Here is a 20,723-nt window from a genome sequence, read left to right on the forward strand (position 1 = left end):
CAGTGTCACCGCAACTTTTAATATGCTGACGGGCACTTTCGGAAGTCTCCGCGGATAAAAGCCAGAAGCACGGTTCGCTACATACGGGGAATGCCGGGTTAGGAAGTCGAATTTTCGCCGACTCGTTTTACTCTGGTATTTCGCATATCTCACGCCGTTGTGGCAAGCATATCATAGACGATCGTATTTTAAAACGATTATAACTCAATATTCTGGGTGCAAAGTATTGGAGTGAGCCACCGGTGAGAGTGTCCAGCGTAAGAGCCAGTCTCGAAAACCTTGTTCTAACAAAGACGTGCATATTTTCAAAAGTATACGCGTAGCAAGTTGGTGATAGGCTGTGAATATTGATTTCAAATTATGCGAAACGAATAAATTGGATACTCCACGCCAGGGATGCTTCTCTATTTTTTATTTTTGTTTTTTTTATTTTTACAGTCTCTCCTGGATAAAATAGGTAGGGCTTGCATAGAAGGAGCTGCGATCGTGGGTAACATGTTGGATAGACATATATACAGGGTGTTTAAGTTAAATCCCCCGGAGTAAATAATTCGCGAACGGGTGCACCAATCGAAGAACTTTCTTTTTTTACAAGTATCTGTCCGACACCACCTACAGGCTGCGCACCGCGTGAACGAGTGGGGGGCGCTCATTATTTAAATGAAAATTCAAACGAGTTTCGCGTGAAAAGATAACTTCGAAAGCAAAACGCCGCCAGCATTAAAATAGGTACTACCCATTTCGGGACCTTCAGTGGACACCTTTTAGAGAAAAATCTGCCACCGAAGCGGGTCATTTGTTGCAGTAATTAATTGGTTTCGGTTTACATATTTTTGTCACGTCTGGTCGCGGTGAAGCGCGAAAGGACGCTCTCTCACTCCCCTTTTCTTCAGCACTCCCCGTTGCGAAGTAAGCTCCGCGTAAGAACACGTAATTCATGGGTGGGTAAGGGAGTGGAAGAGCGTCCTCTTGCGTTTCACTGCGACCAGCCGCCGCGACAAAAATAGTAATAATGGTTTTGATTCGTTACTCCGTGGTGCAGCAAGATGGTGTGTAGTACACCGTGTGTTAGTCATGAACATGTTTTTTTTTAAGTTCCGTTTCAGCGCCGCGAAGTAACTGTGGCTATATAAGAGGGTCTCCTTACGTAATGCGCAGACAAAAAAAAAAAAGGACAGGAATTTCGTTGGCCGTTCTCCTTATCTGTTGTTGGCCGTAAAAAGAAAAAGAAGAAAAACGAAAGAAAAAAAAAGGGAGCGGAAATTAATTGGTAACGTTCCGACAAAAAACACTTTCACCCGCACGCAAGACACCGCTTTCGTTCTTTTTATTATATTTTTTCCCGAAAACAGAGGATAGTAGAAAGTGGAAAATAGTAGAGGAGAAAAAGCGCCGATAAGACATTCTACCTCATCATAACACGTAGCGTAGGAGCACACAGAGAAGAAGGGAGAGGCAAAAAGAAAAAGAAGGGGGGAGGCGTGAAATGAACAGGTTCAGTATACGACGAACGGAAATGCGCATTTTAGGGGGCTCGCCCTCTTTTTTATATCGTTTTTTTTTTTTTTTTTTTTTTGTATCCCGGATGGATCCATAATGTGAATGCACGTGTTACGAGGAGAGAATCATGACCCGGGAGGTGCGAAAATATAGTCGTCGTAAACCCGACAAGGGGACGACCTTGTTCGAAACCCAGAAACGGTACCAGAAGAGGGGCCCCCTTGCATTTCTAATTTAGGGCTAAATAGGCGCTGCGCTCCAAAGGCTGTGAGCAAGATGACGGGTGAAAGGGGGCTTATCAATAAAGAGTTTTTTTTTATACATCGTACGGTATCGCCTTTGCGTACATAGGGGATAGCGTACAATGTACTAAAACTCTGTAATATGTACAGTGCTGGACAAAAGTTTAAACGGAACACGCTCCAGCACATTCCTTCTTCAGAGTGGCACGCTAGCAGCGAATGGACTTACAAACATGTACTCAGCAACCTAGAGTCACTAAATAAGCATCGCTTCAGAGTATCGACACTGAGGTCCAAGGAAGAGCAGGAGCGCCATCTTGTTTCCGCAACGAATCGGTACCATCCCCAGTTGAGGATCAAAGATGGCTGACATAATTCTCGCTGATAGAGAAGCGTGTGTGATTGTTATGCGACAGTAGCAGTCTTGTGTAGTAACTAAGTTACTTTTAACTTGTAACTGTATAACTAGTTACGTTTGGGGTTAACTAGTTACATTTCCAGAAAAGTAACTTTTAACTGTAACTAGTTACTATTTCTGCGAATGTAACTGCAAAATGTAACTACTTACTCGAATAAATGTCGATCCTTTTTTACGTAGGTACACACGTCGTATTTTTCCCTGTGGGAGAGCCACATATTGACTTAAACAGCTTCTAGTTAAGTGCAATAATACTTTTATCGCGCTTAAGTAAATGTAAATAAATGTACGTTTTTAACGATTGTTCACCCTCTCATGGTCATTTTTATAAAAAAGTAACTGTAATGTAACTAAGTTACTTTATCACAGTCACTGTAACTCTAACTAGTTACTTGACCAAGAAAGTAACTATAACTGTAACTTAGTTACTCAACCAAGAAAGTAACTAGAACTGCAACTCAGTTACTTTCTAGAAGTGACTTACCCAAGATTGTGCGATAATTCATGTATTGTCCACCAGAGCATCCCGAAGATGTCAAGGTGAGCTCAAGGCCGTCAACTGCTGCTTGTAAACGAAAGGAACATTTCGCCTGCGCACGATAGATGGCATCGTGCGCAGTGGGCGTGGGTAGCGTGGCGCGGAAACAAGACGGCGCATGCTCGCTCTTGGAACTCAGTGTCGGTACTCTGAAGCGTAGCTTATCTAGTGACTCTAAGGTAACCCTGTCGCCTGTTTGCAAGTTCGTACGGTACCATTCGCTACTAGCGTGTCACTTTGGGGAAGGAATGCGCGCGAGTGTGTTCCGTTTAAACTTTTGTCCAGCACTGTAGCATCCATTTTTTCGGCGGCAGTGATGTCACTTGCAATCGCTTCCGATTTTTGTTCCGCAAAACTGTCAAACCGCCGATTCAACAATAATAACAACAACAACAAGAACAACAAAAAGAAAGTTTACGTTTTAATCGCGTGGCAAAGCAGTCTTAATCACTTTTATCTCCGTGGCGACGTCCGCTAGTGTGGCCGATCTCGTGCTTACCTTATACCGTGAATACGAAAGCGGATGCGAACATCCTGTTTATTTTTCTACCTTATCTCAAAAACAAAAAATGCTCTGCTGGATGAAATTTTGCATACTATGTCATCCACGTTAAGTTTGTAGGGTGAATGCAACTTATTGCAATTACAAAATGAGACGAGGGCTCCACTGTCCCTTTAAAGCACGAGGAAATCTTTAAAAAAAACAAAAAAAAAACAATTATACGTCGGGGGCATTTTGCCGTAACGAGTTCAGCGAGTCCGATGTCCGTCTCCGAGCTCCTCGAACTTCCCCTGGAGTCCTGGTGCAATGCTGGAAGCCTCTGCCGCAAACATCATATAGCCGCAACATTATATGCCACAAAACCGCATGCCGCGCCACATGCCGCAAACATCATATATTCTTATAATAAAATAATAATAAATAATAGGGGCACGAAGTGAGAAGAGGAGTAATTTTTTCCTCCAAACAGTAGCAAGCCTTAGATTATGGCTCACAACTCTTAACTCATAATAATGATAAGAGTAATTTGTGGATTAAACGCCTTCTGCTAAAACCGTCCCTCAAATTCCCTTTTCTGGGTCAAGAAACTTTATGACGCACGTTTCTGAGTTCGTCTTGTCCACTTCGTTGCATGTCCGTCTCTTCGTTTATCTTTCCTCAGACTCAAGGACATGTTAACCTCTTCACGTTTTCTATCTTGTTTGTACATAGAACTGGAGCAACTTCTATATTTCGCTATGTATGCCGTTTTCTGGGACTAGATTCAAGTCGTGAAGCCTTCTAGAGATCCGGGGTCTGTTCTGACGACGTCTAATTTTCTTCGGTGCTTTACGCCGGGAAAGATGGCTGAAAAAATTCATTCACTGACTCAAAAAGGGACCCATCATTCTGTTTCTAACTTCCCAGTTTATCCTTCTGTCCTTACTCGTCAACAGTACAACAACCGCTACAATCTGCAGTAGCCTACACGGCTGCTGCTCTGAAATAATTTCGCTTTTTTTCGGTACGCCAAAACTATAGCAGCACAAGTACACTCTAAGAAAAAAAGGAGTAAAACGGGGAGTAATTGCAGCTTCTACTCCCCAAGTCTGCCAATTACTCCCCATTTTAGTCCCCTAACCCGACATTTACTCCCCAGGACTGCAGATTGTCACTGGTCTCCGCGACTGGTCTCCTGAATGCAACAGTCTAGGTAAATATGTGCCCTTGGTCAATTTGAACGACATAAGGCTGTATAACTCAGACAACTTAGCAATTTTCCAGCCACACAGAGTAAGAAACACTTAGCGCATCTTTCTTCGCAAATTGTGCCCTATGTATGGCGCAAGATTTTATATCACTCGATATATCACGGTTGACGGTTTGCTTCAAAGTATTTTCATGCACGCACACCAATTATGTACCTGGGACTCTTACAACAGCGCGTGAAATGCAGTCTCCCCGATGTGACATTCATTTACTCCCGTGCATTTACTCCCGAAAGGGACTATTTTTTTGTGGCAATGCATTTAGTCCCCAAAAGGAGTAAAAGTACTCCTTTTTTTCTTAGAGTGTACATGATGTAACAACGGCTGACAATTGAAGCCTGCGAGTTATTAGAGGAACTACGACGCAAAAGAAACGATAGAATGACAAAACGTGCCGGAAAAGCCAGCCAATTTCGGCAAAAAAAAAAGAAAAAAAATCAGTCAGGTGATCAGACAGGAACCTATATGCATTCCTGTCCATCCGGCCTGTCTCCACGCACGCGCATTCCTCACCAGGTGCCACAGAACTAAGACCAAGTACGTTCTCCCGTTGAAGTCCACGACCTGACTCAGCGACAGAATCCGGAACCGGAAGTCTCAAATACAACAAGAATGCGCTTCTAAGAAGATGCACTATTTGCAGACACGCGTTTTCTTTACACACAGCATAAAAAAAACACAGATGCCCACGTTTCTTAATCGCCGTCGGAATGCCACGGAGGGAACCACTGAAACTCGAAAGGAATTTCAAATCTCTTCAAACAATCGCGGGCCTTCAAGAAAAACATAAAGGCAATTTGACAACTGTCTGGCTCCCGAAAAGAAATGAAATCACAACACTTCACGCTCTGCCCTATACCAAGGTCACTTTCTCTCCGTTCCGAACGGAAAAGATAATGGAAAAGAGAGGAAAAATAAATTACTGCTCCGCTACTTAATCGCATTACACGGTTTCGCCAGAGAAAACCGCGGTAGCCGTCTGTTGAGTGTTGGCTCTGTGTCAGTGCGAAGGTGGAGAGAACAGTACGCAAGACAGATGTCGCTTTGTTGGCCTGTATGAACCACCTATTGCCCAACAAATTGAAGGAGAGGGATTTGATGACGTCATCCTGAAGGAATGTGAAGACAGCTAGGAATTCTAATATGGGAGAAGATCGGAGAGTTTGATCGAGGTCGAGGCAGATTATCACCTGCCGGTTGTCGCGGCGAACAAAAATTGTCTATGGAGGGTTATTAGGAAATGCTGGGGGAGGGTTATTAGGAAATGTTGGGGGAGGGGTAACTCACGCCAGCACGAACGGTGTAGAAGTGAATGCCTATATGGTGCGTGCTTCTTCTCTACAAGCACGCGTGAGCTCGTCTTAGGATGCCGTCAGCGCGGCACAATTTCTGGTTACGGGATACTTTCTCAGTTGCCATAATAATCTTTCCTTGTCGCTATTCATGTAATCAATGAATATTTTATTGAATTAGGCGTCGAATCATTACGAACGTATCAGCGTTTGGGAACATCAACGAGCATTAATTACTAGTAAACAATAATAATATCAGTAATAGTCCATCTCCATTTTTTCTTTTACCAATCAATCAATCAGTAATAATAATAAACATTCGCTTTTTCTATAACATACCGCGTTCAAAAACTATACGAAACAAGCAAACCCCCCCGTGCAGGACAACAGACTTCGTGCTAAGAGGGAATCCTTTTTTAAAACTTCTTTAAACTTCTTTAAACATTGTGTACGAATGCTTTGCACGTAAACCATTTTGATACGAGGTGTATAGAAACAAAACTTATATACCTTACACAGCATTACACATGTCTGACTACTCAAACATGCGGGCAACCGATTACCCAACTGTATCCTGAAACACTTTGGAAAATACAGGGTTTTCAAAATTAAGCTTTCACGAGCGCTACGCAACCACAGCGATTAAAGGAAACCGGATGAAAACTTTACGCTACTTGTGTAAGAAACAGGTGCTGCTAATTATGTGGCACCTGTTTCGTACTCAAGGAACAGAAAAAAATAGCACCAGTTTTCGTTTGTTCGCCTATTTATAAAGTGCTAGCGAAAGCTTAATTTTGAACACCCTGTATAACAAAGCCGAGTTCAGCGCCCACACGCACACACAATGGACGAACGGAATAGCTGTAACCCTCCGCGCGTAAGAGTGATGTGTCCTCATAAAATCGCTGAACAGTGCTAACAACAAATAAGGACGACACAGGACGGACGCACTTATGTGTCCTAACCCATCATACGTCTCGGATGCGTTCTTACACAGAGGGCCATTCACAAACCAATCATATCCTTATCTATCCTAACCTATCCTTAGGATTGCTTCTTTGTTCTTTCTGACCGTAATGAGAGTTTCGGCCGTAATGAGACTTCGTCCGTAGTGAGATGTTACCATCCTTAGTTGCAACATAACTATATGCTATTCCAGGTCATTGAAAGCTACCTACTTTCTAAAAAAGTAATAAAAAATAGAAAGATAATCGAGAGAAAGCTATAACTGCAGTCTAACAGCAACTGTATACCGGGGAATCTTTGATCGCCAGTCACCGAGTTTTCCCGACAGCGATACCTGTGTGCAGCGGGAACAATTGATGAGACGCTAGTGCCATTAATGACAAAGCAAATGTAATCCCGCGGACCGCAGTATATCATTAATAGCGGTATTAAATGCTGCGCCTTAAGTATTTTCCGATATCTTAGATGGGCAGTTTTTTTTATTTTTTTTTACCGGAAACGATTCTGGAACACTGATATGGTCCTAGTCTTGTTCACTTAATGTCTGTGAGTGAGGAGGAACGGTCATATACGTTCGAGACAATCGTTGAGCTAAAAATGAAGGGTATGGCAGATAATGCTCCTAACGAGAACGAAGACATGCGCTTATTGCCTCGTGCACGAATCAATGATTGATTGATTGATTGATTTTAAAAGAAAAAATGGAGATGTTAGTCTCGAGCCACTCGGGACGGGCTACTCCAGGGCGCGTTATTAAGAAAAGAAAACGAATCAATGAATTCTTCATCCTATTGACCAGCCCACTGTTTTGCTGCTCTGTCTGAGACTGGGAGGTACGCGGGTTCGAATCCCGGTGCCGGCTCTGCTGTCTGAGGTTTTTCCTGGGTTTTCCTCAGACGTTTTCAGACATATGTCGGCACTGTTCCCTTAGAAGTCGGCCCAGGACGCATATTCCGCAAGGGCATTAGTCGTGACGTTGCCCACCTCTGTGAGGCTGACACCACTACACCACCACCACCACCACCACCACCGCCTGACAATACCAGTACAGAAGCAGATGACGTGACTCTTCTATTCCGCTAAGTACGCGATAGTCTCGACCCAGACCACAGCAAAAAGAACAAAAAAAAAAAAGAAAGAAAAAGAAAGAACGTCACACGATTTCTTATTATGCTGGGAATCAGTGTGCAACATACTTCAGCTAATATACTCGCAGCCAATTATCTATAATTGAATTTTATAGCCAGGGGGGCCTTCGCTGTCATGACGTCACTATCAGTAGCTTCCGGTTTCCGTTCTGTCATGACGTCACTGTTAGTAGCTTCCGGTCTTCATTCTCTGCCAAGCACTGAAGCCATCGATTCCACAAGGAATCTCGATCGCCCGTTGTGTCCCATCATATCTCAAAAGAGTTCTCAATCATCTGGAAGGTATATATCCCGCTGAAAAATCTAAAGACAAAACACTTCAAACAGTACTAGAGAGAAAACACTGACAACCTAATATTTTCAGCACTTCGGCGTGCTCATGTCTGCGTCCCATAACTGTAATGTCCGCCAAGGTGTGATAGCTAATGGCTATGTTGCAGTGAAATGGAAACCGGGTGTGAACATGGCTTTTGGTTTTCTTGTTTATCTCAAAAAGTCCGAGCTCCGCTGGACGAAATTTTTGCGTATGGAGTCTGCACATAACCCACAGTGATATACACGATACAACTCACAGTCAGACGACTACTCCAGCAAACTGCCCAGAACGAAACATGCATCCTAATATCTACTCTACGCTCTGTCGCAGACAGTGTCATATTTATGCAATGACTGTCAGCCTCCGTATACCAAAATGCATTCCGTGTCTCAGACTGGGCGAAATCGCAGCACGAGTAGCTTTAAAACTATTACAGACCTTCTACCAGAGATTGTGGGAAGACTATACAAACGTTTACCCATCAGAAACTTTCAAGATTTATTCTTTATTTTTGAGTTCTTGTAAGGAGTCTGATATCTTGTACTTTCGTAACGGTATTAGAACGCATGCAATTGCACCGACATTTCAATGAAGAAGAAGAAGAAAAGAAAAGAACCCCATCTTTGTGCATTCTGCCACCATTGTTGGCTGTAAGATGTCTGATCACGTGGTGACTATCACGCGGCCTTGTAAAGCTATGGACGGACCTACACGATGTTCGGCCCTGTGAAGTTATCGCTTCACTTTATTTCGCTGAAACCGATAGGCCAGATCAATCAGACTACTCAATCCAGAAATCGACAAACTGTCCAGCCTTTTAAATGCGTAAGTAGAAAACTGACACCTGTCACCGCGCATATTTGTAAACTACCACGTTCACATTCGTAAATTAGGAAGATTGTCGGGAAACGACAGATAAGTGCCCTCATTCAGCAAGAGAGAGAGAGAGAGAGAAGGTTATGAAAAAGAACATTACTCTCTCAATTCGGAATGCGACCAACCATGTCCCCGCAAAGCATTTCAGACACAAACAGAACAAAAAAAAAAAAAGAATAAACGAATAACCGTTTATTTTCTTCGAATCTCGAGTCCATCTTCTCTGCTTCACTGTACCATCAGCCCAGAAAGACACAACATCAAAGGCCCTACTATAAATAATCCCGGGAGAAAGTGTCGTGCTGGACGAACGAACGAACGAACGAACGAACGAACGAGGGAGGGACCCCCTGAAACTGCCAAAAACGGTGAACGCACCCCAAAGTGCCTTTTGCGAGTGCACCCGAAATATATCTGCGCCGCGCTGTCGCTTCTCGTGGAAGAAAATTCTCTGCGTCTGTCTGTGTCCTCCCGACGTAATATTTACGAGCTTCGGTCGCGAGTGAATGCCTAAAAGTAACGGCTATAGCACGCCAATGATGCGGCTCGGTAACGCTTCAGGATGTCGGCGAACCGCTCGCTTGTCGTGTACCTAACGACTTCGGGTCGGAGCAAGTTACGTAACGGCTTATTAGGAGCACGGATCGGAACCGGTATTTTTTTCGGTCCGGTTCGGGTTCGGGTTCAGGCATATTGGTTCGGTTCGGGTTTAGCTCCGCTGAACCGAAATTATCAGCTTGAACCGGTTCAGGTATATCGGTTCGGTTCGGGTTCGGCTCAGGGAGAACCCCCACCCCACCCCCACCCCCGCACATACACAGAAAAAAAAAAATCTGTCAGCGGTCGGGGCATTTACAGGGATTGGAACAGTTACTTTTTTCGGCCTCGGTTTAACCGGTCCACGGGCAGTAATTTTGCCACATGCAAGCAAGCTTACGCTCACCTTACACGATTGTAAGAGAAAGGTGTGAGATAACCGTTCAGGTGAGCAAAAAAAAATGTCGGTCAGTAGTACAATTAATTCACCTCTGAACCGATTCCCGAACCGGTAACCGTATCAATTTTTTCGGTTCAGTTCCGGTTCGGCTCAGGACAAGCAAAAAAATCGTTCGGGTTCGGTTCGGTTCGGGTTCGTCAGAAAATAACGGTTTTTTTCCGGTTTTCGGTTCGGGTTCAGTTTCGGTTCCGATCCCTGATTAGGAGTGCTTCTTTCGTGCTAATCCTTCGTACCTTCTTTTTGTTTTTTTTTTTCGGTAGGCGGATTAGCGGAGTGTGTTTACGGCCTCATCTCACATAAAGTCACTACCGGAACATCATTACGAGTAGCTTCGCACCTGGTAACTTCCTTCATAATCCAAGAAGCACGAGGGGTTGCGGAGAGCTTGGCGAGTCGTCGATGCAAGTGTGAAGTAATAGATAAACGCACTTAATACACCTCTGCCTGTTTGTAAACAAACGACGTCATAGTGTTCGACAGCGCCACCAATTTGGTAGAGTTGAACTACGCTGGAAGCTAGGGGACGAACAAGGTCGCGCCCGAAAGCCATCGTCTTGAGGGGATTACGGTGGTCCCTGAAAGGGGCGCGACCTTCGGTCCTACTTTTCTTTCAATAGGAGGCAGCGAACACGTGCCCATTCGTGAAACCCAGCACTCCCCTTCCGATTTGTTTCGGTTTCAGTCTGTCTACCAGCGTCATGATGATGTCTCTCGGGTAGAGGCCTATTGACCAGTAATCAAGAGGTGCGCCGCTGTGTGACTTTTTCCACGACTGCCATATTCCACCTTTCCTAGGCACCTTGAGGCTTGTGTTTGTTAGATTGTATGCGTTGCAGGCGGAGAACAGTAACTTTTCATGACACGTAAGCGGTTTTCTTTTTTTTTCTTTTTGCGCTGTCTATATCCTCCACTGTATTACCAGCGGCCTCGTCAAGCGTATGAAAGCATCTGCCCGTTAGCAGAGACTGGGACATTGTAGTAAGTCTGAATCCTAGCTACCACCGGCCATATGCTGCCTGCGAGGTGTTCCCCGGTTTTATCGCCAGACGTTCCAGCACAGTTCCCACTTGAAGTCGACCCAGGACGCACACTAACCCTGTGCACCGCTTATGACCGCAGTTGCTACGCGGTTGCTACCTTGCCAAATGTGCCGTTCAAATGCCGTCCATGTGCCGTTGCTCTAATATGTCAACCTAACAGCGTGACATCTGAGCCCCGTCCCATGCTCGTTCCTATTGCCTGCAATAGCTAGCCGCATCGCTCTACGTCATGACAAATAGTGCACCGACACATATAATTTCTCCGGCGGAGTAATTATGTTAGGGTCGACGGACTACATTTGATGCCGTTTTTAGGTTGAACACGTGTGTAGGTGTGTTAACAGAGTCCCATGAGAGTTTCACGCCTTTTACCTTTGCACTACTCGTTAACGATGCGGTGAAACTATCCCGACAACACCGAATGTCCTCTGGATGTACGAATAATGTCCTAACGGATTCGTACGTCCGTATGAATCCGTTAGGACGTTATTCGTACATCCGGAGGACAGTCGATGTTGTCGGGGCATGCAATATCAAAGGGAGTGCACACACAACAGACGAAGACGTATAGATACGACAAGCACTTCTCTCCGTCTACGTCTTCGTGTGTTCTGTGTGCTCTCCTTTTGAATTAGAGATGCGAAGCCCCTGAAAAAACCCCGGAAATTTTGGAAAAAAAACAATTTATTTTTCGTTTTTTTTCCTCGTCTCCAGAAAAATAGCCCAAAATTTCCAGGCGACAAAATTCAAAAATGTAAATTTTAGTGCCTTTGATGCGTTCCAACCCGCCAACAGTGCTTTAGGCGCCTCGAATCCGCCAACAACCGCACCAACTTAGAGCTCCGTCTGGCCGCTCCAAGCGATCGGCATCGCGTTCACATAATGTCGTAGTTCTGTCTGGTCGGAGTGGACGGGTTGTTCTAATTACCTATCGCTGAGTAGACAGCAGTCTCATGGGATGCTCTGCTCTGCATTTATAGCTAGGTGATGAACACTACTAAAGCTTCTAGCTCATCGTATGCTGTGGTTTGGCCGGCAATGCTTCGACTCAGCAGTAACCACGTTTGTTTCCTTTCTTTTTCAATTTTTCGGGGAAAAAAACCCGAAAAAGAACTTTTTTTTTCGAGCGATTCAAAATTTCCGGAAATTTTGCATCTCTACTTTTGATACTGAATTATGCCTCACCAACTCGCCCAGCTTTCCGTTGTTACCGGTAGAACTATCGCACTGTTGTCCATAACCCAGATGATAATAGTGAGTTTTTAGATACATATATCGTATGTGCTGTCGCCTTCGCGTACGTAAGGGATAGCTCTCTTTCCAGTAAACCACTAATATCCCTAGGATATCCCTACAAAATCGTGAACATCCTGAATATCTGGACATCCACGTGATATCTGTGGGACATCCCAGAACAACAATCGCGTTTCTGGTTTTACCTAGTAAATAACAGATGTCCCAGGTACGTCTGTAGGATATCGCGCTTCGGATGTTTGAAAGTAAGCAGCCTGCAGATCCCAGGGGTATCCGTGCAAGATCCAGTATATATACCAAAGTTTGGGCACTGATTGAACATCAGTGGGATGTCGCCAGGACGTCGTCTGGAGATATACGAGTTGTGATGCTTGACACGCTGGTATGGGCGTGCGCAGAACCATCAAACGCTATATCCCTTACGTATACGCAAAGGCGACAGCGTACTATATACTAACTCCCTAATGTTATATCCGAACCCACATTCATCACCCAATTTCCACGGTCGCCCTTCGTATCCCCAAAAGAAACGTGAAGCGCATGTCTCCCACCAGTTTTTATAACGCGTCTCGGAATTCTACTCGGAAGCTTTCTGCCGTAAATCTCCGAGACTTTATTATTTCCCTGCCTTCGCTGGCGGTGTGACGAGCTTTCCCACGGGGCCCACGTAGCAGACACCCGAATATCGTGCAGATCAATAAATCGATGACTCCAAGGAGCGTCACGTTTATTTAGACCCACAAACAGAACATATGTCACATATATAGGCACAGAGCGTCGGGTGTCGGAGCATGTCAGAGCATGGTGTCGGGAAACGAGCTCGGACACAAAAAGACGCGTGCATATATCTGTTGCGTCGGTATACGCCAGACACGCGCATCAAGATCAATAACGGCCAGAGTCATATTGAACGGCAATTGAAGCAAATCTCGCTCCTGGCTCGTTTCACACAGATTGAAACAATCGTCATCGTTATCTCTCCCAACTACCATACCATTGTGTTCCAGGAGAGACAGTCTGCTAAAGGCGGCCTACTATAGCATTTAACGAAGCGGTCAGATACTATACTATAGAGACAACCCTGCACTCGATCCTATACGCGCCCGAATGGACGTATGTGGGCTCCATTAGGTAGGGAGGTCGTTTAGCACACCATCAGTGCTGTGCGTGCTCAAGTATAGGGACACGTGACCCATCTCTTGGGTAAACGTTTTCCAGAGGACGTCAAATGAGCCGTCTCAAATGAACTGTGTCAACGGCACAGCAGGACGCATGGGCTGATGACATCGGCACCAGTGAATGGTTGGCAACAAAGAACTCACTGAAGATTATTGTAGAAAAAAAAAAAAAGGAGATGTTAGTCTCGAGCCACTCGGGACTGGCTACTCCAGGCATGCATGCGCGCCTCTACGACATGTCTGCGATTAATTTTATTATTGAAGATAATGGATGTTTCTCAATTGCGTTTATATTACCCGGTGGATCTAAATATACAAATTCAATTCGAGTACAGCGCAGTAACTACGATTACAGCAGCCAGGAAGGTCCCCCTTGCATTTCGAAGATGAGCTGTCCTTTTCGTTGTGTATTTCATCCGTGTCCCATTCTAACTAAAGAAGAGAAGAAAGCTCTATAAAATCGTGGCCATATAAGAATAGACCGTACATTAGAATAGACCATTGTGTTCCCCAGTAAAGCGCAACCAAGCGAGCATTGAATACGAAATTAATGCATACACGAGACGGAAGTTATAACCGCGCTATTCTGATCCGTCGAGTTCCTCTTTGAAGAGACCCGTCATGCAAACGCATCAAGGACAAATAGCACGGCACCAAAATGCAACACTATTCCTCCGAACCATTCTTCCATAACAATATTTCTAAAAAATAAAAAAATAAAGTCATTCGTGGGACTATTTATTTATTTTTTCTTAATTCCGGGTCTGTTAGTCACCTGGACTCTCGCCCCTGGACTGCCCCTGGATGCCTCAGAAGACCTGTGACTTTTTTTTTCTTCTTTCTTTCCTCTTCATTTTTTTTTTTCGGAGTGTAAGCACTGCGAAGTGCGACCGTGGCCTAAACGTTGTACAGGTGGTTATCAAACGTGGGTTAGGTGCAGTGATCGCCTGGTACGTTACAGTGAACAGATACAGAACGTTTACAGGATCTCTGCTGTGCCAGCGCCTACACCAGTTCCTGCCTCAGCGTTAAATAAACAACAAACTGAGAACTGAACGTAGCCATCGGTAATGTACCTAGAGCGGAAATGGAAAAATTACGTCACGTAGACCATTTCCTCTTTCACTTTCGCCCGAGAGTGGACAAGAAAGACAAAAAAAGAAAAAGAAAACACCGAAGGAGCGAGCAAAGAGAAGGATAAAAACAAAGAAAACAAATAAGAGATAGCTGGAAGTACGGAATGGAAAAAAAAAAAAAAAAAGAAAGTCAGCACCAGCTGCTCTCAGGATAAGAATGACTGCAGCACACTTCCGCTTTCTTGCTTATTTACGTATTTATTTTTTGTCGGATTGTCATCGAATCAAGGAAAACCTCCTCCTCGCCTGATTTCCTTTTTAATAACCCCCTTTTATACCCCCTGGGCAACCGTATATAAGGAAGAATGACGCCACAGCAATCGGTGTGTATACGATTAATTACGAGGGGGGGGGAATATGTTTATTATATATAAAAAAATAAGAGGGAAAGGTTAGCCACCGGTATGGCGGCTTGCTATTCCCAGGAAAAAAGGGGAAAAATAAAGGCAAAGAAAAAGGAAAACAAATAAATTACGAGGGTTAACAAATGTACCATGCCATGAACTGTTCTTCCGTGTCTAGCTCAAACCCCGAACTCGTGGTCACTGTTGCATAGGTGGTAGGTGGGTATCATGCCTCCTGGGCAGACTTCATATAGAGGAGATCACAGGGAAGACAACCCGACAGCACAAGACGCCTTGTGCTGTACCCTTTCGCCTATATATGTGTGGGCCGGCCGATACCTTTATCGTAATTATACGACGCGTGCAGCGTTCGTATAATTAGATTCGTTTTGCCCCATGCATGAGCCGCCCGTATCATTTATAAATCACATACGTAGACGGGGTATGCATGGCAACCTCGTTGGCGCTTAATTAAACGTTGAGCGAACCGAATTAACTCTTCTGCAAGTTCATCACAAAGGTACAGCGGAGTGAACTGTATGTAAACGGCCCTAGTAGGAGGTTTCGGTTGTGTCTTGAAGAAAGCGTGTGATTTTAGATTTGATCAGCAGCATACTCAGAGGAATACAATAAGTCCAGGGAATGAAGGGAATGGAACTCTTGTAATAGAACTTTAATATTCACGAGCTTTCGTGAAGAACCTGCACTTCATCGGGTGAAGACGCAAATAAAATACCTAGGAACAATACATACTCAGGGAATATATAGGAATACTTAGAGAATTGTTAGGGAATTCTTAATTTAATGAAATTCTTAACTGAAAAGGAAAATTTCAATGAAATCATTACAATTTCAAATCAAAATTTAGAGGAAATAGAAACTACGAGTTTAGATTGCTAATAACGCACAGCTGATTCCGGTACTGAATGAAATGAGCAGGAACCTTGCATTGCTTCACAAAGAGAATAAAAAAAATGGCTTGTCTAACATACATATTTTGCAGTCCGACAAAAAGTTCAACGATTTTTTGTTTCACGGACGCGAAAGTATAGGAAACCAAATCATGGCCTTTTCACGTGGACAAGAACTACAAACAAAAGCGCACAGAACTGATAAGTCACGTGATATTTTGCAAACCGTGTGAAACTCCATCGAGCACTCGCGTCACGTCTGCCAAAAGCACCGAAAGCAGACGACGAACTCAAAACGCTATACACACACCTATACGCGAAGACTTACCGGGTATCGCGTTATTTATGCACGATGCGCGCTCTTTCGTTTGTAACCTCATTTTTTAGTCAGTTCACGACACCGGAAAACGGATGGACTTCCCCGATTGCAGACGACACACACCACTAAGCGCGCAGCCATCTTTGACGCTTTTATATTTCGTTTTGCCAGAAAGCGATCGTCGCCAAAATGTCTTCGGCGCCGCACCTTGACTGCGTTTAAAGTAACATCGAGCTGCAGAAAGGAAGCAGGACTGAGACGAGATAAAAAAGAAATGTGACGACAAACATTTCTTCGAAAGACGTACCACATTTTTATTTCATTTTTTTTTTGTTATGTCGTCTTCATTCTCCTTCTGACATTTTCTGCTCGTTTTATTTTCTCCTCGAACCATTACCCCATTACCCCTTTCTCTCACTTCCGTTGGCATAGTCCGTTGGTGGTCTTACGCTCGAAACAGCGCACGGTTGCCAACACCTTTTTTGGCTTGCGGTCAGCTTTCATATTTTCCCCCGTGCATTCATTCATATTTTCTTACCTCAATTCTCAGCCCATGCGTGAATGTCTTATTCTTCGCCATCTCACCTCGGTCTGGTAAAAGCGACAATTCGTTTTTCTTTTCCTGCTTGCGAGCTGGAGAAGTCAGCTCCCGCGTGCTAATGAGGCTAATTTCCAATACTTGTCCTTTTATTTTTCTTGACAACCCCGAAACGAGAAGACGACACTATAATTTTGTTATAATGATATTGGCAGGATGTCATGGCCGAATGTCAGCCTACCGGTGTGGTGGTAGCACGTCGCTTGGAGAGACCGCGCGCCCTGGGCCGACTTCGCAGGGAATTGTGACTACACTAGCCGTCTGTGGAAAACCCAACGAAAAAACCCAGGGGAAGGCGTAGCGGCGCTTGAAAGTCGAGGGTGGAGAAGATATGGTGGAGAGAGAACAAAGGCTCATGTCAATTGGTTCTCTCTGCGCTATTGTTCGCTTTTTTTTTTTTAAATCTGTATCTCTCGTCACGTGAGAGTATGCAACCATCTTTTGAACTTATCGATATCGATGTATCGAGCAACGATGTTTGCTGAAACGTTCACTTCCCGGTTGCTCGTACTAATCGACCCGTTTGTCCTTTCCCTGTGAGCTCATCGCCTGCTTTTAATTTTCACACGTGACTGTTTCACCTTCGTATCATACCTATATATGTATGGATGTTGTATATCTACGAGAGTGAATTGGGAAGTAATTACAGCTTATATATATAGTTCCCTAGATTGCAATGACTTCCGGTTTTAGTCCCCATGACCCTGCAGTCTAGGGAATACTTGAGAGACTACCTGACCACCTGAACTACTATCTAGGGACTACTTAAGGATGTCCTCCTCCGCGGTACGTTGCCGTCATCTTCACGTTCCTTTTAAAATCCCCGTATCGTTTGAATGAAAGCGGGAGATAAGATCTGCTGCCTCAAGTCTCAAAAAGCAGCAGATCTTATCTCCTGCTTTTTGAGACTTCCAGCGGCAATGAGGAAGAAGAAGAAGAAGAAAATCTCGTAGAATACCTTGCCATATGAAAATAACCGGGTAAAAAATCAAGTTAGCAACTACGTGTTTTTCTTTCCTTCTTCATATACGTGTTTTTGCTTCGTTTTTATTTTGTCTTCAACGGACTTTCTTTTTTCTTATGTTTCTTTCTCTGTTCAGCCGATGCCACAACAAGCAAGATGATGTCGCAACAATCCCGTTGCGTAAGTTTTATACCGAAGTCACTGCGTCCCGTTCTCTCTTTCTTTTCTTGCGCTCATCATCTGTTGCAGTGGAGAGTGAAAGCAATTTCTATGCAACACATGTCGCCTTAAAATACACCTTCAAAGCTAACAAGCCCTCATACGCAAGGCACGCACACTTCGCTGAGCGTGGCTTCTTTTTCTATGTTGGTTTAGCTGAGGTTGGAGAATATTGGCTTCAATAGGGCTTTGCTCGATGGATATGTACCCGTACGTTTCTCCGTTATCGAAGCTCATTTATTAATTCACATATCCTACACATAATCTCATACAGGCGATAATAATATAAAAGCCTACTTCGAAAACGATGTCCTTGCGTAAACGAATGAAAGGTGTTATGACGTATTCCGTATGACGGCAATTTGCTCGATTTCTTACGTCATTGTCATCATCAACGATAGTGTGTTTTCGTGACGTCTGAAGCGAGAAAGGAAAATTTCGCGGGATTTTCTTAAAAGTTGCCAAGGTAGACTCGAATGTCATACCACGCGGACATGCAGATGGCTCGTCGTTTCGAAACATACACGCACAACAGTCATAGATCAGCTACATATGCCACGACATGAAAGTATGGACAAAGAGCGAAGCGGACACAGAGCGAGGAAAGTTGACGAGTGACTCATTCCCCAGGCTAGCTGTTGCTGGAATTGTTGTGACCGGCCGGAAGCGTGCTTTCAAGACCCTTAATTCTTCTCAGTGCATTCACTTTCACCTCGATCGCGCAAGACCCCATTATATGACGTGTCTGATCCGGTTTCGATTTCGGTGTCACTACGGTTCGTTCAGGGCTTTCCCGTCCTCCAGGGTCACGCGAACGGGCTGTCATGTCATGGAGCATTGCCTGTATATCCTGCCCCATTTTTTTTTATAATATCATGCGTTCAAGGGCGTGGAGAGGTTCACGGTAGGTATTATCTTGTCTCTGGAAGCTGCACGCCCATGTACGTGATTGTTTCATATATATATATAATTCTGGTTGTGGTCGTTGCGCATGCAGCGAGGTGAACGTGATGTGAACTTCAGAACTGCAGTTGTGCTGTGCAGCGCTTGTTGAAAAAAAAAAAAAAAAAGATGCATGATGGGCATGAGATATCTCTGAGCAGTAACACAAAAACTAGTTTTAAGTCATTCGGTCAAAATATATTAGCTAAATAACGAGCACAGAAACAACTTGCGCTAAAGAAAGGCATTAGGCCCACAAGCCCCTCAAGAAAGCAAAGCAGAAGATCGTCTGCAACAGACAACAAAGGCATATCACTTCCCGGGTCGCTCGATCGTAAGACGACGGGTTGAACTGATCGACTGCAATGGCTTATCTTGCCTCTGCAATTGACTGGGCACTGCACGTTAGCAGTACTTTTACGACGACACGGCGCCGACGCGAGGTATACGAAGATTCTCGTGCAACAAATAAATTATGCAAACGCTACTGGTTCGACGGTGCCGCCATTATTACGTACGATGTGTACTCGACATCCGGTAAAGGTGCGTAATATGGGGGGAAAATACAGTCGGCTACAATAGCTTTGTGAAGTTATTAAAATAAACCTTTGTTCCAAGGAGAAATACTTCCTGTCGTCTGCTACAATATAAAGCGGACGACGCGCGGTTTTCGACGAATGGTGTTGCTCTCTCCTGTTTGTGTGCGAAGCCACATCTACTTTCAGCCCCGGAACCAACAAGTGACAAGTGTGACAGCAGCGAAGTAACAGTACGAGGAATACGAGTTATGTATGAGCGACGATTTCGTGGTAGCAATAACATTGGCACAACAGCTGAAAAAAATTGAGACGCGGTGTCATCGATAGATATGCGCCGTTGATATCGGCTTTGCACCTGCCAGGGTTCGCGAGTACGAGATAACCGCAGCACGAAAAGCCAGTAGCATATAGTATCAAAAACCAGCTGTACAACAGCCACAATGAAGTGTTTTTATATTAGTACAAGATTATTCGTGCTACAAATCACCTCCCATTAATTGTGCAGTCTAAAAGAAAACAGCAAAGATAGTTGGAAGGGAGGTGTGGCAACTGCCACGGTAACACACATATAGTGCATCATCCGCAGGTCATTCAATATAGACCGACGGGCGACGCGACAAAGTGCTTGCGAAAATAATATGTGGCCAACATATCAAAACAGACACCGACAAAGATCATCGCATCAACAAGGCAATCAAATACGAGAGACAGGAAAACTGATAGATGCAACCACAAAAAGAAACCGCAAAAAGAAGAGGAAAAAAAATCAACACGGACACAAGCGCGAGCACACGCCCCTCCAAAAAGGAAAAAAAAAAAAAAAAAAAGCGACGTTCACAGATGCCCACATTACTGGCATTAGCTTCCGCGTAGATAATTCATCTCCAGACACAAACAACGGGGCAAAGCTCGCTGCAGTCGTCACACTAGAGCATTCACAAAGTCGAGTGCTGCACACTTCACAGCATCCAGGAAATCAAGTGATGCTTCACCGTTAGACACCGCGCGAAGCCAGGCAGAAAAGCGACATACGAGAAGGAGTGAAACGTCCCTCCCGTTCACAATTGCTCACGATAATAAAAAAAAAAATTAACATTGCACTACACACCTGGAACAACAGAGCTAAACGACGTCTGCCAAAAGCCCAATGAACATTTCCCATTCATCCAACAAACAGCCTCTTCAGGCTCCACTGGGGAGGGCTGAGATATGATTCAGAGGCTGCTCCATGCGCTTT

The 20,723-nt window shown here is 44.4% G+C and overlaps 1 protein-coding gene across 2 annotated transcripts in view; it reads right to left on the bottom strand.

Moving 5' to 3' along the window:
* LOC135401553 (myosin-VIIa-like) overlaps positions 1–20,723 on the bottom strand; it is a 66,573-nt gene that overhangs the window by 45,451 nt on the left and 399 nt on the right. The window lies entirely within an intron of this gene.

The sequence above is a fragment of the Ornithodoros turicata genome, chromosome 7 (assembly GCF_037126465.1).
Source record: "Ornithodoros turicata isolate Travis chromosome 7, ASM3712646v1, whole genome shotgun sequence".
NCBI lineage: Eukaryota > Metazoa > Arthropoda > Arachnida > Ixodida > Argasidae > Ornithodoros > Ornithodoros turicata.